The sequence below is a fragment of the Arvicanthis niloticus genome, chromosome 24, assembly GCF_011762505.2.
Source record: "Arvicanthis niloticus isolate mArvNil1 chromosome 24, mArvNil1.pat.X, whole genome shotgun sequence".
NCBI lineage: Eukaryota > Metazoa > Chordata > Mammalia > Rodentia > Muridae > Arvicanthis > Arvicanthis niloticus.
Genome location: NC_133432.1, coordinates 36,060,281 through 36,070,019, shown reverse-complemented (window position 1 = coordinate 36,070,019; position 9,739 = coordinate 36,060,281).

Below are 9,739 nucleotides of genomic sequence, written 5' to 3'. Positions count from 1 at the left end.
CCAAACAAAACATCCCCAGGACCAGATGGTTTTAGTGCAGAATTCTATGAGACCTTCAAAGAAGACCTAATACTAATACTTCTCAAACTATTTCATAAAATAAAAAGAGAAGAAACACTACCCAACACATTCTATAAAGCCACAGTTACACTAATACCAAAACCACACAAAGAACCAACAAAGAAATAGAACTTCACACCAATTTCCCTCTTGAATATCAATGCAAAAATACTAAATAAAATTCATGCAACCTGAATCCATGAACACATCAAAATGATCATTCACCATGATCAAATAGGCTTCATCCCAGGGATGCAGGAATGGTTCAATATATGGAAATCAATCAGTAAAATCCACTATGTAAACAAACTCAAATAAAAAACCATATGATCATCTCATTTGAAGCTGAAAAAACCTTTAACTAAATACAGCACCCTTTCATGCTTAAATGTATTGGAGAGATAAGGAATTCAAGGCCCATACATAAATATAATAAAGACAAAATACAGCAAGCCAGTAGCAAATATCAAACTAAATGGAGAGAAACTTGAAGCAATCCCACTAAAATCAGGAACTAGACAGGGCTGCATACTCTCCCCCATCTATTCAATATACTACATGAAGTTCTAGCAAGAGTAATTAGGCAACAAAAGGAGATCAAAGGATACAAATTAGAAAGGAGAAAGTCAGAATATCACTATTTTCAGATAATATACATAAGTTACCCAGAAAAATCCACAAGAAAACTCCTACAGCTAATAAACAACTTCAGCAAAGTGGCTGGATATAGAATTAACTCAAACAAATCAGTAGCCTTCCTCTACTCAAAGGATAAGTGAGCTGAGAAAGAAACAATACCCTTTACAATAATCACAAATGATATGAAATATCTTGGTGCGATGCTAACAAAGCAAGTGAAAGATCTGCATGACAAGACTTTCAAGTCTCTGAAAAAAGAAATTGAAGAAGACCTCAGAATATGGAAAGATCTCCCATGCTCATGGATCAACAGGATTAACATAGTTAAAATGGCCATCTTACAAAAAAGCAATCTACAGGTTTAATGCAATCCCCCATCGAAATTTCAATTCTTCATAGAGTTAGAAAGAGTAATTCTCAAATTTATTTAGAATAACAGAAAAATCCAGGATAACAAAAACCATTCTCAACAATAAAAGAACTTCTGATGGAATCACATTTCCTGACCTCAAGCTTTACTATGGACCAATAGTGATAAAAAGGGCTTGGTATTGATACAGAGACAGGCAGATAGATCAGTGGAATAGAACTGAAGACCCAGAAATTAACTCACATACCTTTGACCACTTGATTTTTTACAAAGAAGCCAAAACCATCCAGTGGAAAAAAGACAGCATTTTCAACAAATGGTGCTGGTTCAACTGGCAGTTGGCATGTAGAAAAATGCAAACTGACTCATTCTTTTTTCCTTCTTTCTTTGTTTCTTTGTTTCTTTCTTTCTTTCTATTGTTCATTTTTTTCTTCTTTTTATTGGATATTTTACTTATTGACATTTCAGATGTCATCCCCTTTTCCCATTTCCCCCCATTAGAAACCCCCTATCCCATCCCCATCATGCTTTTTGCTTTTATATCATTTTAATTACATGCAAGTATTAAGGTCAAATTGACCCATTCTTATCTCCTTGTACAAAGTCAAGTCCATGTGGATCAAGGACCTCCACATAAAAACAGATAGAATGAATCTAATAGAAGAGAAAGTGGGAAAGAACCTCTAAGACATTGCCACAGGGGAAATTTTCCCAAATAGAACACCAATGGCTTCTGCTCTAAGATCAAAAATTAACAAATGGGACCTCATAAAATTGAAAAGCTTCTATAATGTGAAGGACACTGTCAATAGGACAAAATGGCAACCAACAGAGTGGGAAAAGACCATTATCAACCCTACATCCCATAAAGGGCTAACATCCAAAATATACAAAGAACTCAAGAAGTTAGAATCCAGAGAACCAAATAACCCAATTAAAAATGGGGTTCAGAGCTGGACAAAGAATTCTCTACTAAAAAACTCTTGAATGACTGAAAAGCACTTAAAAAATGTTCAACATCTTTAGTCATCAGGAAAATGCAAATCAAAATGACCCTGAGATTTGGTCATTACACTTACACTAGTCAGAATGGCTAAGATCAAAAACTCAGGTGACAGCAGATGCTGGCAAGAATGTAGAGAAAGAGGAACACTCTTCCATTTTTGGTGGGATTGCAAGCTGGTACAACCAGTCTGAAAATCAATCTGACGTTTCCTCAGAAAAATGGACATAGTATTACCTGAGGACCCAGTTATACCACTCATGGACATATACCCAAAAGGTGTTCCAACAGGTAACAAGAATACATGCTCTACTTTGTTCATAACAGCCTTATTTATAATAGCCAGAAGCTGGAAACAACCCAGATGTCCTTCAACAGAGAAATGGATACAGAAAATGTGGTACATTTACACAATGGAGTACTACTCAGCTATTTTAAAAAATGACTTCATGAAATTCACAGACAAGTGGATGGAACTTGGAGATATCATCCTGAATGAGGTAACCCAGTCACAAAAGAACACACATGGTATGTACTCACTGATAACTGGATATTAGCCAAAAAGAAGCTCAAAATACCCATGATACAACTCAAAGACCATATGAAATCCAAGAAGAAAAAAGACCACACATAGTGTAGATGCTACAGTCCTACTCAGTAGGGAAGAGAAATAATCTCAGGAAGTAGAGGGAGAGATGTATCTGGGAGGGAGAAAGGAAGGGGAGGGAAGAAGAGAGGCCAGTTCAGATAAGGGAAGAGATAGAGGAGAAGTACAGAGGGTCAGGAATTTGAAAGGAGGTATGTAGCAGGGGAAGACGGGGAACTGGGGATATCCACTAGAAAGTGCTAGATGCCAGGGACTCAAGAGGTTCCCAGAACCCAACATTAGCCAAAATACCAACAAAGGGGAGAGAGATCCTATAGAGACCATATCCAGTGGAAAGGCATGCCCCCAGTTGATAGATGGGATAACCCGTCCACCTCAAAAATATGAATCCATAATTCTCCCTGTCAAAAGGAAATGCAGGGACAAACAGTGGAACACAGACTAAAGGAAAGGCCACCCAGTGACTGCCCCCCTAAGGATGCATATCATCTACAGACACCAAACCTAGGCACTATTTCTGATGCCAAGAAGCACTGGCTGATAAGATCCTGGTAAAGCTATCTCCTGAGAGGCTCTCCCAGACCCTGACAGATAGAGATGCAGATGTACACAGGCAAACATCAGACTGAACATTGGGATGTCAATGAAGAAGTTAGGGCAAAAACTGAAGGAGCTATAAGGGCTTGCAATCCCATTGGAAGAACAACAATATCAACCGATGAGACCTCCCAAAGCTCCCAGGGACTAAATGACCAACCAAAGAGTACAAATGGTGGGGACACTTGGCTGCAGCTGAATATGTAGCAGAGAATTGCCTTTCAGGAATCACTGGGAGTGGAACCCCTTGGTCTTGTGGAGGCTCCCAGTGTAAGGGAATGTGGGGGCACGAAGGCAGGTATGGTGGGCAGGTGGGGGAACACTCTCATAGAGACAAGAAAAGGGGAAGAAGATATGGGGTTTGTGAAGAGAAAACTGAGAAGGAAGATAACATTTGAACTGTAAATAAATACAATAACCAATAAAAATGGAAAAAACCACAAACATACACACACATATATATACATATATAATGAGATAGATAGATAGATAGATAGATAGATAGATAGATAGATAGATAGAGTGTATCTTTATGGCCCATCCACTCTTGAAGGTTCCATCCTATTGCTTGGAGAGTTAAGGTTTCTAACACATGAGATTGGGGAATACACATAAGCCACAGCAGTTTTAATTACTCCGTATGCATGTCGTTTCATGAATACAAGCTACAGCATCTGAACTTGGATTTTACTTATGGCTAATAATAAAATAATGTAGTTACAACAAGCCTGGCTTTAGCACACACACGGAGGAGGTCGCTATTTATGTGTATGAGTGCACATGAATAACATATATTCAGGTATATGTGCACATGTTGGAGGATGTGAATGGAGACCAGAGGACAACTTCAGACATCTGTCATTTTTTGAGATGGAGTCTCTCACTGACCTGGAATTCACCAAGGAACTGGGACTGCCTACCCAGTGAGTCCCAGAGATCTGCCTGTCTCTGTCTACTAGTTCATTCAAGCAAATGGTATTGTGCTGGCTCGTTTCATGTCAACTTGACACAAGTTAAAGTCATCTGAAGGAGGGATCCTCAATTGAAAATTGTCTGTATAAGATCAGGCTGTAGGCAAGCCTAGTGATTGGAAAGGGAAGGGCCCAGCACATTGTGGGTGATGCCATCCCTGGGCTGGTGGCCCTGGATTCTATAAGTAAGGCTGAGCAAGCCATGGAAAGCAACCCAGTAAGCAGCACTCCTCCATAGCCTCTGCTTCAGCTATTACCTCAAGATTGCTGTCCTGTGTGAGTTCCTATTCTGGCTTCCTTCAGTGATAGACTACAATTCAGAAGAGAAAGCCAAATAAATCCTTTCCTCCCTAACTTGCTTTTTGCCATGGTGTTTCAACACAGCAATGGAAGCCCTGAGTAAGCCAGTCACCATGGCCATTTTTTTTCTGGTTGATATTGATTATCTAACCCATGTCCTAAAGCTTGCAAGGCAAGCGCTTTAATAAATGAACTCTTTCCCTCTGTCCCAGTCTCTGAGTTCTGTGCTATTGATGTTAAAAATCAGCATCTGGATAGTCAGCAGGAGGCTCTATGATGAGTAGACCCATTGAATACATCATTGCTAAGTGAGGTAAAAAGATCTATCTTAAGTTTTAGGTGGTACCAACCCAGGGGCTGGAGTCCTGAATTGGGGTGAGAAAAAAGCTAATACTCCTTTCTCCCTCTCACCCCCATCCCACCCTTGGCTTTCTGAGTGAATGCATTGTGAAGACCTGTCTCATGCTCCTGACACCATGACTCCTCCTCCACCAAGAGGAACTGTAGCTTTGACATGTGAGCTAAAGCAAAGCCTTCTTTTGCAAGTAGTTCTTGTTGGCTATCTTGTCCCAGCAACAAGGGCTGGGACAAGAAAGTGGTGCTGAGGTTCTGGTGTAGGTGGCTCCTGGGCTTTCTGTGGACTCTGAAGACTTCTGTTATGTATTCTATAGACAGCTGGTAAGTTGACATCTGAGAATATGATTGATGGAAAGACCCTTGAAATATGGAAGCTTCCTCATCCTCAGTTGTCCAATTATAAAATGGATGTTATAATGTTTATGTCTTTTCCTTCCAGTGGTACCCAAAACTCATCATTCCCTGTTCTGTAACCTGTAGTTGCAAGGCCATGTAGAGCTAGATCCATGAACTTGGCCATGCTACCTTTTACGAGGAAGAACAGTGAACCTGTTTGCCATTTAATCCTTCTGAAATGAGTTCAGTCCAGAGAGGACAAGTTATAGAGTAACTTTAAATTGCCTAATAGATTTTCTTTATCAACAAGATAAGATATGAAAGGTAAAGAGATGGTTCAGCAGTTGAAAGCACATGCCATTCTTGAAGAGGACCTTATATGGATTTTAGAATCCACAATGGCAGCTCACAATCATATGTAACTCCAGTTCCATGGAACCCAACATCCTCTCTGACATCTGCTAGTACTGTGCACAGACATGATGCATTTACATATGTAAAAATAAAACATTCCCTAGCTGGTCAGCTCCCAAGAAGACACCATATCCTAACCCATCCTAGAGGAACCGCTGTACTCAGAGCAGCAGAGAATCCACTGCATTCAGAGCAGTTGCAGAAGCTGGACTCCCAAAAGCTCTAACACACCCAGGATCATTGTATTTCAGGATCCCAGAGGCAGCCTGAATCCCAGGAGCTCTTCCACCCAGGAGCTCAGGATCACAGGATCACAGAGACTCTGTAGACTTCTGACTCAAGCAAGAGAACAGGAGAGACAGGTACAGTGAGGCTGGTAGCACTACAGAAAACCAGATAGCGAAAGGCAAGCTTGAGAATATAATCAACAGAAATCAAGGTTACCTGGCATCATCAGAACCCAGTTCTCCCGCCATAGCAAATCCTGGACACCCTATCATATCAGAAAAGCAGGACTCAGATTTAAAATCACTTCTCATGATGATTATAGAGGGCTTTAAGTTACCCTACACCTGTAGCTAAGAGTCGAGCTGAGCTGGAAAAACCTTTCCAGGAACTGATTGTCAGCATAAGCTGCTTTTAAAAGGCCCAGCAGCTTTTTGGCTTCTATGATAAAGAAGAGTTGTCTTTCTTAGAAAAATCTCAGTGACAAGGTACTTTTCTCTTGAAATTACAGCTAGAAAGACAAGAAAATTTTGTTTGGTCTAAATATGAAAATTTGTAGGGAAATAGGAGGACCTTTATCTAATGCAGGGCTAGCCGCTGTTGTGATGCAAATGACTCGAGGTACAGGTGCAGCAAATAATAATGCATGCTTTAAGTGCAGGCAACCAGGACACCTGAAGAGTCAATGCCCACAGCTGCAGGGTAATCAGGATCAAAAAAGCCGAACTCCAGGTTTATACCCGAAGTGCAAAAAGGGAAATCATTTGGAGGCACCATCAGCTATGACCCTGTTTAGGACATGCAGGGATTTTGGTATCACTGCCGCCATCATGACACCTATTTCAGTGTCAGCTACTGCTGTTACTGCAGCAGGCCAATGCGTCTACAGCCCTGGATACACAGAGGCAGATTAATTCTCAATTGAGAGCCAGCATTATGCTGGTGAATCAAAGAGTGGATCTAGTCCAGGAGCAAGTAGATGTGCTCATGGAATTAGCTCAGTTGGGCTGTCAGTGGAAGTATACGGGTCTTTGTGTGACATCTGTAAGATATGAAAATGCAAGTCAAGCAGCTCATTTGTCTAGAAATTTGTCTCAGTATTTTACAGGAAATTGGACAGAAGTTTTCGATGGCTTGATGCAGAAGCTGTGGCTAATCATGGTGCACGTGAATTCCACCCGTGTTGACCTGTCTGTTACTGAGGGCCTGGCCTCCTGGATTCAATCTGCAATGAACCACCTAAAAGAATGGGCGGGAATTGCAGCCCTTAGCCTTTAGCCTTGTTCTTGTCAGTTGCCTAGCACTATGGTCTATTCTGAAGATGCGTATGCAACAGCGCAACACTACTGCCATGATTGTTCAAGCATTTACTGCTCTTGAAGGAGGCCAGTCCCCGCAAATCTGGCTAAGCTATTTGAAGAGCTCTGAGTTGTAACATGCAGCAGGATGTAGGTAGGGCATAGCACCGCAGAGGGCGCTGTATGCCCTCGGACATATGTCTGATTGCATACAGGTTTTGCCATAGTTCCTGTCCCCTGGAAAACAGCATCAGGTTGGGTCACCCATGGTAACCATAGTGTAGACGGCAGGTGGTGAAAATGGGGTTGACAATCTCCTTTCAAATATAGGGGGTCAGACCTCTATGTCCTTCTGCTTGCATAAAACAAAAAAGGAGGAGCTGTGGGAAGTGGCTCCACTCTCACCATTACAAGGTGGCGCTTGGCATAGGCATTGCATGAGAGAAAAGACAACTACATGTATGGAGTTGTATGCGCTGAGAGGTGTGGTTACCCAATCACCCCACCTTGCATCATAGAGAGTGGCCATTCACAAGTAACTTCATGGCAGCTGCTGATAGGATCAAGGCAATGCTTATAAGGGGCTGCAGGAGCTGGGGAAGAAATACAAGAAAGAGAAGAAGAGAGAGAGAAGAAACTCGCTGTACAGGGATAGCTGAATAAACCACTTGAAGAAGAACACAGTTGCCATTGCCTTATTCCACTGGTCGAATGTGGGTAGCGACACTCCTTCAGTTTATGACCCACACTTTGTCTCCATATATGCTTCCATGAGTATTTTGTTACTCCTTCTAAAAAAAACAAAAACACTCACACTTTGGTCTTCCTTCTTCATGAGCTTCAAGTGGTCTGTGAGTTGTATCTTGGGTATTGCAAGCTCTTGGGCTAATATCCACTTATCAGTGAATGCATACTATGTGTGGTTTTTTGTGATTGAGTTACCTCACTAAGAATGATATTTTCTAGTCCCATTCATTTGCCTAAGAATTTCATGAATTGATTGGTTTGAATAGCTCCATTGTGTAAATGTACCACATTTTCTGTATACATTCCTCTATTGAAAGACATCTGGGTTGTTTCCAGCTTCTGGCTATTATAAATAAGGCTGCTATGAACATAGAGGAGCATGTGTCTTTGTTATATGTTGGAGAATCTTCTGCGTATATGCCCAGGAGTGATATAGCTGGGTCCTCAGGTAATGCTATGTCCAGTTTTCTGAGGAACCACCAGACTGATATCCAGAGTAGTTGGACCACCTTGAAACCCACTAACAATGGAGGAGTGTTCCTCTTTCTCCACATTCTCACCAGCATCTGCTATCACCTGAGTTTTTGATCTTAGCCATTCTGACTGGTGTGAGGTGGAATCTCAGGGTTTTTTTTATTTGCATTTCCCTGATGACAAAGTTGAACATTTCTTTAGGTGCTTCTTGGCCATTCCAGTTTCCTCAGTAGAGAATTCTCGGTTTTGCTCCATTCTCCATTTTTTAATTGGATTGTTTGGTTCTTTGGACTCTAACATTCAGAGTTCTTTGTATATATTGGATATTAGCCCTCTATCAGATTTGGATTGGTAACAATCTTTTCCCATTGTGTTGGCTGCAATTTTGTCCTATTGACAGTGTCATTTGCTATACAAAGGCATTGCAATTTTATTAGGTCCCATTTGTCAGTTCTTTCTTGATCTTAGAACATCAGGCCATTGGTGTTCTGTTCAGGAACTTTTCCCCTATGCCTAAGTATTCAAAGTCCTTCCCCACCTTCTCTTCTATTAGTTTCAGTGTACCTGGTTTTATGTGAAGGTCCTCTATCCACTTGGACTTGAGCTTTGTACAAGGGGATAAGAATGATTTGCATTCTTCTACATGGTGACCTCCAGTTGAACCAGCACCATTGTTGAAAATGCTGTCTTTTTGCCACTGGATGGTTTTAGCTTCTTTGTCAAAGATCAAGTGCCCATATAAGTGTGGGTTCATTTCTGGATCTTCAATTCTATCCCATTGATCTTCCTGCCTGTCTCTGTACCAATACCCTGCAGTTTTTATCACTATTGCTCTATAGTACAGTTTGAGGTCAGAGATAGTGATTCCCCCATAAGTTCTTTTATTGTTGAAAATGGTTTTTGCTATCCTGGGTTTTTTGTTATTCCAAATGAATTTGCAAATTGCTCTTCCTATCTCTATGAAGAATTGAGTTGGAATTTTGATAAGGATTGCATTAAATCTTTAGATTGTTTTCAGCAAGATGGCCATTTGGACTATATTAATCCTACCAATCCATGAGTATGAGAGATCTTTTCATCTTCTGAGATCTTCTTCTATTTCTTTCTTCAGAGACTTGAAGTTCTTGTCATCCAGATCTTTCACTTGCTTGGTTAGATTTACACCAATGTATATTACATTATTTGTGACTATTGTGAAGGGTGCCATTTCCCTAATTTCTATCTCAGTCTGTTTATCCTTTGAGTAGAGGAAGGCTACTGATTTGTTTGAGTTAATGTTATATCCAGCCACTTTGCTGAAGTTCTTTATCAGGTTTCGGAGTTCTCTGGTGGAAGTTTTGG